The sequence below is a fragment of the Aulostomus chinensis genome, chromosome 22, assembly GCF_037954235.1.
Source record: "Aulostomus chinensis isolate RoL2024-O1b breed Wild chromosome 22, RoL_Achi_v1.0, whole genome shotgun sequence".
Lineage (NCBI taxonomy): Eukaryota > Metazoa > Chordata > Actinopteri > Syngnathiformes > Aulostomidae > Aulostomus > Aulostomus chinensis.
In genome coordinates, this window is record NC_141341.1 from 16,269,308 (window position 1) to 16,281,660 (window position 12,353).

General features: G+C 40.1%; 1 protein-coding gene across 1 annotated transcript in view; it reads right to left on the reverse strand.

Moving 5' to 3' along the window:
* The window catches only part of csmd2 (CUB and Sushi multiple domains 2), a 280,010-nt gene that overhangs the window by 222,926 nt on the left and 44,731 nt on the right, over nt 1–12,353 (reverse strand).

Here is a 12,353-nt window from a genome sequence, read left to right on the forward strand (position 1 = left end):
GACATATGCACACACTTCTTGGACTGAGGCGCTGCAAACTCGCTCAGCCAAAGCCACAGGCTCACAAGGAAATATGACCTTTTGGTGCATGTATCACTGTGCAGCAGACGCATAGTGCTGTGTTTGAGTGTCCACTTGTGTGAATGAGTGTGCTTGAATGTCTGCTGTGTGCAGATGTGGGGATGGTGTGGGAATGTTCTTTTCCACCAGTAATCTGGAAAACAGAGCAAAAACATGTCTTGCCTGCAGACTAGACCTTGTCTTGCTGCCCATTCACCCAGAAAACAAATAGTGGGCAAGAAGGAAAAGATGCCCAAAAAATGAGCATGTTTTGCGGTGCTGTGGAGAGGAGGCATGCCTGGCAATGACTTCCAAGGTGATGGAAACTTGTCAGTTCTATAAAAATACAAACGAATGAAAAAAATATGAAAAATAATCCTAAAAAGGCTCAGATGTGGTATTCAATATCTAATATTGACATAATTTGAAGGAATGGAATGAGACAGCTGGAAAGATTTGAACAATTACATCACTCCTTTAAGCGAACCTCATCAGGTTGAGTTGGGAACCATATAAGGCATTATTACACAGTGACTTTTGTACAATCTAAATTATTTGTAAAGATGGGTTTGATATATCCAGCCGTATCTGATATCTTTTACTGTAAATATCAAATGCTGCAGCTCAATGCAGCAGCCATTGAAGGATAGGAGAGGCTGCTGGTTAGTTTGTGGCTCCGAGCTCTGCCTACCAGCCTCAGCCACTTTCCCTTTGTTAGCTTCCTCAAACTAGGCAGGCTCAACAGGGTGGTGGAGTTTGATGTGTCTGATCAGGTTTGTTGTTAATTGTGGCTCCCCCAAGGTTTACTTTGGCTCTGCTTGTTTTATAAATTGCAACCTTTATGTCATTATTACTCGCAATTGAGAACTTCAACTCTGAGCCCGAATTTGGGCATCGGACAGACGTGACACAAACCAGCCAGTTACTGGTCAGACCAGGTGCTGAAAACTGTCCGATTCTGGTCCCTGGCCAGGCAAGTGGTGTATCCCGTGTATGTTACGTCACCAATTGACAGAAGAACAAACAACAAACAAACAGAATCACATTGAGGAGAGCAAAGCCACTGCATCTGGCGCATTTTAACCTTTGACCACTGTGCATCACAGCGGTAGAGTGCCACTGTGTATGAAGTATGTGCACACAAAAGGGGAGCGGGCAGTGAGTGAACGAGAACTGGGCCACGTTCATCTCTGAATGGCAAGTATGTGTGGCCATGTTCAATTTCATATGGATTCAGCCACCCGATGAGGAGAAGAGGACAGACAGAGATTTCTTCATTGTGTTGTAAGTTGCATGTCATTCATCAACATTTACTGAGAGTTGTTTAAATAATTCAGGTGCACTGAAATATTGATGTGGAATATTTATGTGATAAAGTGCATGCAAGACATTGTGGTATGTGTTCATTTGACTGTGTTAGCCGAAACAGTCTTCATTAGGCCGAAGGAGTTTTGCACCTCAACAATCAGCCATTAATTATGTGTCAGAGACATTTAAAGATCAGACACGCTAGCGACTGATTGCCAAGCAAGAGACAAATAATAACAACAGCTACAATCTGCCAGAAGGGAGGCTCTATTTACCTGAACATGCCAGACAGGCCACGTTTTCCACCATAATTAATACAAATATTCATGAAATTTATACCCATAATAGCTGACTTTTATTGAACTCAGTTCTAGTAGTGGAGATTTATTCCTAGCCTGCATCCTTTCACAGTTTAACCGCCTGTCAATGTAGAGTTCCTCCTAAGTGAAAACATGCCTATACATAAATAATGAATCAAATGTTGCTAAGAGCATTTCTTGATGTGTAATTATATTCAACTTTTGTGAAATCACTGGAAAGTCACTGCTTCACCAAAATTTTTGCCCAAAAATGTTCTAATTTGCTTTTTCTGTCTTTTCATGAAACTATGATTAATAATGAGTCTATTTCAAGTTTGTAATTACCGTTGTGACATTTAAGAAGGTGGTGTTTTACATATATATGTGACAACGTACATTAAAGATGTGAAGAAAAAAAATACTGGAGCAACATCCAAAAATAACAACCAATGAGTTGAAGGTCATTTTATGCCCCACTCAGGGTTAACGCTTACTTTTTATTTTCTGGTGTTTACTAACATAAACTTGTATTTTAAGCCAAAGCTTTACGTTTTTAGCCAAAACCCTAACTCCAGCCATTTTTGTCATTCAGACAGTCCAGGCCTCTGTCCCCCCTCCCTGTTGTATATGGCCAGCTGCTTAGAGTGTTCCGGAAACATCCCTCCCCTTACCCTTTATCATAACCAGAGTTTGCATCCTGAGGAAACCTAAAATGAAAAAAAACTTGTGGACTTCTTCATAATTATAAAGTATAATAATAGATACAAAAGCTGCTCCAATTTAAATGAAGCTCCTAGTGATGCATTAAGGGAAATCAGTTTTTAACAGCTCACTGAATCACAAAACACCACAACAAACCAGCCACATAAAAACAACTGGGTTTAATTACTGTATGTCACAGTTTGTGTGTAAGTATCAGCAACCCTAATATACATATACATGCACAAGCACTGGAAACGAGAGTCAGTTTGTTGTTATTTTAAATAATATGACTCCTTTAAATGCTCAATAGAAATATTGGAAGGTTGTGCAAAGTAATATTTTTACAACAATGCATTTAGGAAATATAACACAAGGTATAAAAGGCTTTTCTTTGTACAAAGCTCATGAGTAATAATTTGCTAATGCACACTGGATATTTCCCTGCCTCGTCAAAGCATTTTTTCCTCAGTATAAATCTTCCTGCTGTGGGAAATAAGAAATTGTTCTGTGAAAAGTAAAATTTTGACTGATAATTAATGGCAAACTGTGTTGGACTGATGATAGTTGTGACTCCAGCTGATGAGGTGAATGACACAACTGGTGCTGGTAGCCGTGTACAAGTGATCAATTCTCCAAAAAATAAGTATGACACTAGCAGAAGCAGACTTCCTCTGAGAAATGTGACCAGCGAAGTTGTAAATATAAATGCCCCCATTTGATGTAGGAGTTAGGATTCAGGGAAGAAATCAAATGGCATTCAATATATCGTGATGAAAATGTGCAGAGTAAAAAGTGACCTAACCTCTGGTGATCGATGGTTCACCTAAACACCTGAATTTGCCAAATGTTGGTAATTTCTTGCTTTTACCCAAGAGTTTCCAATATCCAACTGACAGGCCATGTCCATCAAAAAACCAAGACCATTATTGTACACATGAATGATAGTTTGCCTGAACCCAGAGTGTTTATATGGATCATAAAAGAACATTTGTTAACAGTAACAGTAACTTTTAAGAACACTGGAAGGAACCAGTTTAGAAAAACCGTCTGCAGCAGAGGCTCATATGTTGGAGAGGACAAACAGGGACTTGCCTGATCCATAGGTCCATACAAAGTAAACTATCAATTCATTCTGGAAAGAATTGACCACTTTTGTCACTCTTAAATCCATGTGGAATCCTTATGGAACAGTTTAGTTTCCCCTTATTTCCCCTCACTTGCTATGTCAGGCAAAAAACAACTGGTCTCACATCAATTTTCACATGTCCCGATACAATTTCTTTAGCATGTTGACATGTTTAATATCAGTTTAATCTAATGGATCGCAACAATCGTATGTCAAATGCAAAACAACAATGTTGCAACCAAAATGACCCCCCCCCCCCTTCTCATCAGACATGGTTTTCTCAACAATGACAGTGAGTGAGTAAGAACCACAGGATTAAAACACCACAAAAATATATAAGAAAAAAATCCTGGACATTATAACAGGAAAATTAATTAATAATAACAAATTAGCCCAAAGAGCATGACAGTATGAGCACTCTGTGTACTCTCTCTATTTTAAGACTTTTCCAGCACATCTTCTCCACAGCATTTGTAGTACATATTAACAAAGACGATGCTTAATATGGCTCCCAGCAGCTTGAAACCATGTTGACATTTAAAGTTACTGTGACCTCCTCCAGTGGCTGACCTCATGCCAGCAGGGGTACACCCTCAAACCATACTCCATATCAGCTGTGCTTAAGAAAATGACATTATGGGTGGCTTTGTGTGCCTCTTTCAGATTTCCAAAAAGGAAACAGGCAAATTTTTACATCGAGGCACACTATTCAAATGCAATCCTAGTGGAATTTTAATAATGTACCGCATTTAGATTAATATTGCCTGGGCTAATTTGTAATATTTGTGGAGGTAGTCTATAATTCTGTGTATTCTTGTGCATAGCTGAACCAAAACTATGATTTTTAAAGAGAAACACTGGCAAATGGCCAACAATATCACAAAAGTAACCTCAGGTAATATTAGTCACGGTGCCAATCAGAATCTCATCTTAATAACTGACCATGAGTGGAGCCTCCACCTTCACTCACTTGCGGGTCACAAGCGATAAAAGATCTATAAAAAAACTTATTGATCAATTTCTTCAAGAACTACTTTGTGGAGGAACTCTTGCTGAAGTCATAACAGAGGTTTTTGAGGAGCAGGAGCTGCCATGGACACAGGATAAATTGGTGGTCATGTGTAGTCCTGGGCGGCAAAGTGGGGCAGTGGTTAGCACTGTCACACCAGTGAGCCGGGGGCTTTTCTGTGTACAGTTTGCATTTTCTCCCTGTGCCTGCATGGGTTCTCTCTGGGCGACATGCAAGTTAGGTTAATCAGTGACTCTTAATTGACCGTAGGTGTGGCTGTGAGTATGAATGGTTGTGAGTCTATATGTGTTGGCCCTGCAACGGACTGGCGAAGGATAAGAGTATAGAACAGAAAATGAATGGCTGGATGGGTGGAGTCCTCCATTCTAAGCTTCGATGTATTGTGCCACTCTATATATGACATAGGTTTTTATGCTTCATACAGCAGTTGCATCCAGGATAGTTGTTTTTCACCTGGTCAGATTATTGAACAAGCACTAATGAGGAGTTGCTTTTATTCCTTATCAAATAATTTTCATGGGTTATGGCTGTAATAGCCTTCTTCGTGTGTAATTTCAAGGGCAGATGCATTTCATTGCAATTGGCTGTACATAAATGCACATGGCAGTAACTGACTTGAACTAGAGAAAGAAGACACTGACTGTTCCACAAGGCTGAAAAGGTAATCAGAATTTTTCAAATCAATATAAATTGCACTTCATAATTACAACTATTTTGTGCATTTCCTAATCAAATCCAATTTTACCAGAGGGGGGGTACCGGTAACAAGTTCCTCAGCAGGTTATCAAACTTTAAATATCAGACACAAACAGGGCAATAAAATAATCTCAAGTAAAATGTGCAGGTTAGAATACAACATGTGGACAGCAGAATTTGAAACACATTTCTACTCTTCTTTTGTCTCTGTCATCACACTTTCATTTGGCCAACTCATTGACTTAAGAGGACGGACCTCATTTTTCAATTAGGCACTGGCCTAGACTCACTCACGCTTCACGGCTCTCTCATCACCCCCATTTAATCAGCCCCCATCCTCCTCTCCCTCATGCCTCTGTAAAGGAGGGAGGGAAAAAATAGATTGTGGTGGAGGTGGAGGAAGAGAAGAAGAAGAAGACACTACTGTGTGGGTTGCAAAAGATTGCTCCCTGTGGTGCTGCTACACGCTTAAAGCAATAATATACTTCCTGTAACAGCAAACCCCTCACACATTCATTGATCCAAAAATTCTTTGTTATTTGTTCATTTTGTTTGTCCTATTTATGTAGCACAACAGAGTTTTTTTTTTTTGCCGGCCTGGAGCTTCAACAGTTTTTTTTGTTTTGTTTTGTCAAATCAGCAGTTTTCGTTATGACACATTCTGGCAAATTAAAAAAAAAAAAAAAAAACAGCCTTCATCAGCAACCTGTGCCAAGTGCGTCACAGCACGCAATCTGAAACATACTGCATTAGTAATAAGCAATATGACGACATAATGTGGTCATAAATTGACCGACAGAGCCACTGGTCTACATGACTGACCAAGAGCAATCTAATCCTCAGCTGTCAGGTGGACAGATGGGGAAGGACACATTCAGTGCCCACTGTGGTTCAGGTGTTAACATGTATTTCAGGGTGAAGCAAAACAGAAATCTAAAGCGTAGCAACCTTTTCAATCTTAAGCCAGTTTGAAAGAAAGGGTGAGAAACAGGGATGGAAACACCATATGTTTAGCTTTAAACTTTGATTTTTTTTAACCCCAACATCATCTTACAAATATCCCCCAACACAGGGACAAAAACAAACAATCTTCTAGTTATAGCTACACAGGCTTTTCCAGACTATCTCATGAGTTGGCAGCATTGTTCTGAATGACTTAATGTGCAGCAATAGTTTACAATATAATATGATTCCACAGTTCTATTTGAGAGTGGCAGTGACACATAAACCTTTCCCACTGGTCACACCTGCACAAAACCAGCTTTAAAGCCTTTTGTAGCATATTTGGCATCTGCAATCTTTGTTGTAGTTATTGTAAAAGCAGCATGGAGGACGGTTACAATGTTCCGGTTGAACTCTCTGACTGGGCTACTTCTCCAGCAGAATGAGGGGTTGAATTTGTGACCAAGATGATAAAAATTTGTGGAAGCTACAAATGGAGGCAACAAGCTTTCAGTGTATATTGTTGATAGTGGCGCTACAGCCACTCATCTTATACATGTCATATTGTAAGCTGGCAGCAAATTACCGCGTTTACCGGGGTTTTGTGTTCCTTTCAATGCCTACTGGAACCGGAGACGATAAACACCTGTGTGTAGGGTCAATTGCCCTGAGAGTGAAAAGCCAAGTTAGAGGGGGTTAGTGGTTTGTTTGTTTTTTGGCCAGAAAAAGGGTATAGCGTCACATTTTATCAACCGTTCCAGTTCGTTGTAAATGTAAGAAATGCCTGCACTGTGTGTATTCAAAAGCATAACTAAGAAATGTTTCATCTCCACTTAGAAAAGGGTAAGATATGAAGGTATCAGAGATTTGATTACATGAAAGACATACGCTAAATTACTTCATTATACACCTTCAGTGACTTAATGCTGAGGAAGCAGACTGCTTAAGTTGTGCAGCGGGGATGGCTGTGTTTTTTTCCCTCTTCTGACCCAGTTGGGAGACACATTGGCTATGCAATTAAGACACAGACGAAAGGGAAACTAGGCAACACATGGCTAGATAAGCATCTCAGAATTTTCATTTTCAGAAAAACAGCAAATGAGGAGAGGAGCCTCAAAATCCTGTGTGGAAGGCTTGTAAATTGAGAATCCAGGTTGAGCAAAAATGGGACAAGAGGAATGAGGAAGATGAGAAAACAGGCGACAGAGTGCACGGAATGCACATGAAGCGATAAGAGTTCCCCTCTATTCCCAGTAGATATTTTCAGAGGCTCAGCAAATGTTTCTAATTCTCTGTGCCTGTTAGCCTCCTTCTCTATAGCTACAGATTAAACATGAATAAAAATAAAAAGCTATAGCGAAGAGATGGAGAAGAAAAAGACAAGAAAAAGGGAGTCTGCTGGTTGCCATGGTGACAAGAGGCGAGAGATTCCAGAGTGGTCTCAGCCATTACGCAGTGTGCTGAGGAGATGGACTGTGCAGCACTTAGGCTTATTGCAGTGTGGGCTGAAACAGAGCAGATATCTAATATAGACGAGATGGGCTCAAACCAAAATGGTGGATGGTAAGCACAGTCCTAATAAAAAGAGGCTGGAGGCGACTGAGGTTTTACTGCCAAAAGCTGCACTGAGAAAAGCCCATCAGGCTAAGAAAAAAAGACATTTATCCCATTTGAGAAAATGGAAGGGCACCCAGTGTGTAAAAAGCTGCACACTCATTGCCACGTCAACACAGAAAAACACATGCAGCCTCCACAGACACAAATGCAGCCACTACATAGCTGTTGTCTTTAAGCCATTATAAGCACGCTAAAGACAGGACAGCGCATTAGCTTGAAATAAGTGAAGGTCTAAAGAGTGCCCATCAAGCACACACTGTAGAGAGAGCAACTTCAAACACACCGTATTGAAGGCAAGGCGGAGATGTGACCCAAGCTGCACTACATTCTGGGTAATGCCCACCTACACACAGCTGCCATTCTTTACTCTAAAGTACATTATGCAAACTTTCCCCGCGGTAAACATCACACACATCACTTAGATTAGCACGCTTGTGTGAAGGGAATAAAACAGAATCTGACAGTTTACAGTAAAATAACATCAAACTGAGAATTTATGGAAATGAGGTCACGTTTGGTCCAATGAGTACTGCTCTACTGTGGATGAGCTATCCACACACAGAGTAATGAAAAGTACTTTCTGCCAGACAATAAAATGCATTGTGTTGAGTTCCTTTATCTTGGTGGTCTTTGCCCATCACATTTTACTGCTACAAAAACAGTGCAGTTAAAAGGAAAGAGAGGAAACTGGTCACTATAAACCAAATGAGAATATACAATATGCAGAGCAGCAGCAACATAAAATACTGTTGGTGAGAAATTGCTCAAGGGGAACGTATGGGACAATGAATGGAGTTTTTACATGAGCATCATTTGATATCAGTGCTCAACAAACAAAGCACTGGCTCTGACAATGTTCAGTCTTTGGTTGTTGTCTCTTCTAAAACTTGATCTCTGACTGTGAACTAATCAAATCAGGGCAGAACAGCGGCTCTATGCCAGTGGCTGCAGGTCAGATTTGAGACAAAGAGGCACAAAGCAATGTTTCAATCTTGATTCTCTGCTTCCTGCACTCAATAGCAGAGAAGTTAGTGGAAAACTTGACATTACTTAGGATGTTCTCAAAAAATCCTGCGCATATGCAGTATATAGCCCATATTTGCAGCTTTTTTATACATTGGGTTTATGTATTTGCATTATAACTCAAGTTATGATCTTTCCTTCATCAATGATTTTTTTGTGCCAAAATCTAACCCAATTTAACAGTTAAAATGTTCAAATATCAAAACTTAAAACTGAAAGATTCTTGTGTATATATATTGCGTCCAATTTGTCTTACCACTAATTTTTAAAAAAAAGACATCTATAACCCATTTTGATGGTTCTTTTAACACGCTTATCAATGCAAGCAAATACAATTTCAGGATGCTATTCAACAATACTGTAGCATACAGCACATTGTTTTCTGTTCAACATCCGATCTTTTAAATCCAAATCACAAACGTAGCAATGTTTTGTTTTGTTTTTTTAAACCAGCTCCTGTTCCACTATCTCTGTGCTTGCAGACATTTTGAGGTAGGTGCGTTGACGTCATTGATGATAGGACAGTAGAGAGCAAATCTCGACTGTTGGCCAAATTTATATAATTTCTACTGTATACCGCGCAGCCCCGACTGAGGTTTGTGCCCATTCAAAGATCGCTCACGACACTGGTTCCCTGTTCTTTCACTTCTTATATCCTGCTGATTTGAAGCCTTGTGTTAATTCCAGTCATTAATGCGTTTTTTTAATTACCGCCTTTGCGCCATGAATCCCTCATGGGATTTTTTTGGCACACAGATCAACACAGGTCAATGAACCCATGTGTGGCACAACCCATGTGTGGCACAAAAACATTGCCAAAGAAGCTCAAAAGAAGAGAAAATAAAATAACATGAAAAGAATTTCACTTCATCTGAGGAATAGAGAGTCAAGTGTCACACCACGTAACACGGGCAAACCGTGGGTATTCTACTCAGCTTTTCAATTGCAATGAGCCGATTGTGGCTTTAAGTACTTCCTGAATTTCCCAAACTTAATTTAATGTTCAACTGAACCTACTGTACAGGGCACCGCTGCATGCACAGCAGGTCTGCTCTCGTGAGACATGAGTCAGTACAGTTGGTTCGCCAGTGTCACATGATGAGAGTGACAGGCAATTATACCATTGCACTTGTCTCCCCTGGTCCTCAAGAGGTCTGATGTGCATGACCAAATTACTTCAATCATTTTAAGGGGTGGGGGGAAAAAAAACGAATATATATCACATTACTTCCTGTTGTCATGTGTTGTTGACCCACTTGTGGCACTAGTTTCATTAAAACTACACTGCGATGCAGCTAATGATTTGAAAAATCCCTGCTCTTTGCCCTTTGAGTATTTTTTTCCTTTCTACTCTGCTTTTTTCCTGTACTGATTGTTATTGTTGGCCAAGTATTGTGAATATCTGTTACTCCCTCTCTCAGAAGGGATTAAAACAGTAATATTCATTTTAGGATGAACACAATATGATTTCTATAATGATAAAACTGGTTCTGGTATTAGAATAGTTATGGTAATTATATTTCTAGTTATTAGTAATGCATTACCACCAAAAATGAAGTGCTGCAGGACTCCTGACAGTTAACAGCTAAATAAGTTGATAGAGAAGCATTCTGAAATGACTGCAGAGTCAAAGGCGTCTTTTTTCTTTATCAAAAAAAGGGTATACTCATATTCAATAATAGTCAAGTAAAATCTATGTGTCGAACTGCTGAACTAACAAAGTTAACTGGCAGTGACGCCGTCGCTGGCGAGCAGAAAAGAAAAGCTGAGGACAAGAGAGCCAGTGAGCTGCAGCAGCAGAAATTGGATTTCTCTGGATCTGCTGCTTTATGCTTGAATCCCGAGAATCGAGGGGGCTCGATGCAGAGTATGAGGGCAAAGATACGCAGCCTCTGTCAAAAGGAGAATCACCAGTTTTCCAGACAGCTTATCAGCTAAACTCCTATATACACCAATCATAAGGTAAGCTAGTGTTGCCATGGAGACCAGGCTATGCCACGGTTATGTAGCAACGTAATATTATTATTACTGCAAATCACAATATCAACAAATATAATAGGGTCTTCGCCTGAAGTACCTTTAGGCTCAGGCCCTAATAATATATGCCAAATAGCACTAGATGTGTAGTATATCAATATCTGGATGAATTAATGCAACATTGTGGCTTTTTTTTCTACGCTTATTTTGGTGAAAATAACAGTGGGACACAACTCTAGATAGAAGGTAAATGCATGGAGCAAAGTATTTGTGCCTGTATTTGTTGAGTGATCTCCTAGTGAGCTAGCCTAATGTTCTCATTACTGCGAACGCTGCAGGTGTAAGCGCGCTAATGAGTGACCGTTTCATTCCCTGTCCCTTCCGCTCATTGCGTGCTACCACATTGAAAGTCATGAAACCAAAGTCAGACAGCAAACTCTAACCTACCTAAACACTGGAAATGGCAAGATCTGAAGAGGATTAGGATCGTGCAGTAAGGCAGGTTATTTATGTGTATAATTGTAAAGATATATAATGAATATGGCAAAGATAAATCAGTTTCCTGCATAAAACGGGGTTTACCCTCAATGTTGCTGGATTCTGGGCCCTGCATTGCCCATAAAGATGAACTAACTTAAGAGAAAAACGAACGAGCAAAAACACTTTTTATACTTTATGGCTCCACGTGCACAGGCAGTCAAATGAAAAGGAGCTACTAATGTTATACAGTCCAGGTTAAAAGTTACTTGTCAAGTGGTTAGAGCGTATGTCCGACCCCGGTTCAAATCTCGGCCAGAGGTGCTTTGCTGCATGTCATCCCCCACCCCTTGTTTCCTGTCTGTCGATTGGCAATAAAGGCGTCTATGCCGAAAAAAAATTCTTTAAAAAAAAAAAAAAAAGTTAGTTGTCCATCACTGTAGCAAAGTTTGACCTATGTTTATGCTACAGACAGAGAAAAGACCTGTATGGACAGAACATTTACTGACTCCACACCAAGCTTCAGTACTTAAACTATTCAAACTATCAAATCTATTTATCTTGAGTGCTGAAATCCTGTTTAAAAAAATTTTCGTTGTAGCAAGGCAATTACATCACCCAAGGTCAGACACTGAAAAGCTGCTTCCACCAGTGGGGTTTGGACACAACGCCCCGACACCCCACTTGAGTTTCTTTGTCTTTGGTTTTATCTTGTCACGCAATGTGGTCTTAAGGCACCCGAGTTGCTTGATGTTGCCCCATTGAGCCCCACATCCACAATATCTCAAAAAGATAAACTCCTGTCAGGTAATTAGCCTAATTAGTCACTCGCTATTTCCTTTCCCTCCCTAGGTTCGCCTTTCCCCCTGGATGGGTTTGAGTGCAATCATTAATATCATTCTGCCATGGGTCATAAAGCATTCCATGTCACCATGATAAAGGTCCAAATCCAGGCCTGGGAGGGTAGTGATGATTGCTTAGCCAGGGCAAACAGCTTTAAATGAAACCATCTGATGATACACCAAGTTCACTGCTACTTTGGCTGTGCTAGCCCAGCAACAGATTTTCTGTTTTCCTTCCTCTTCTGACACTGCTC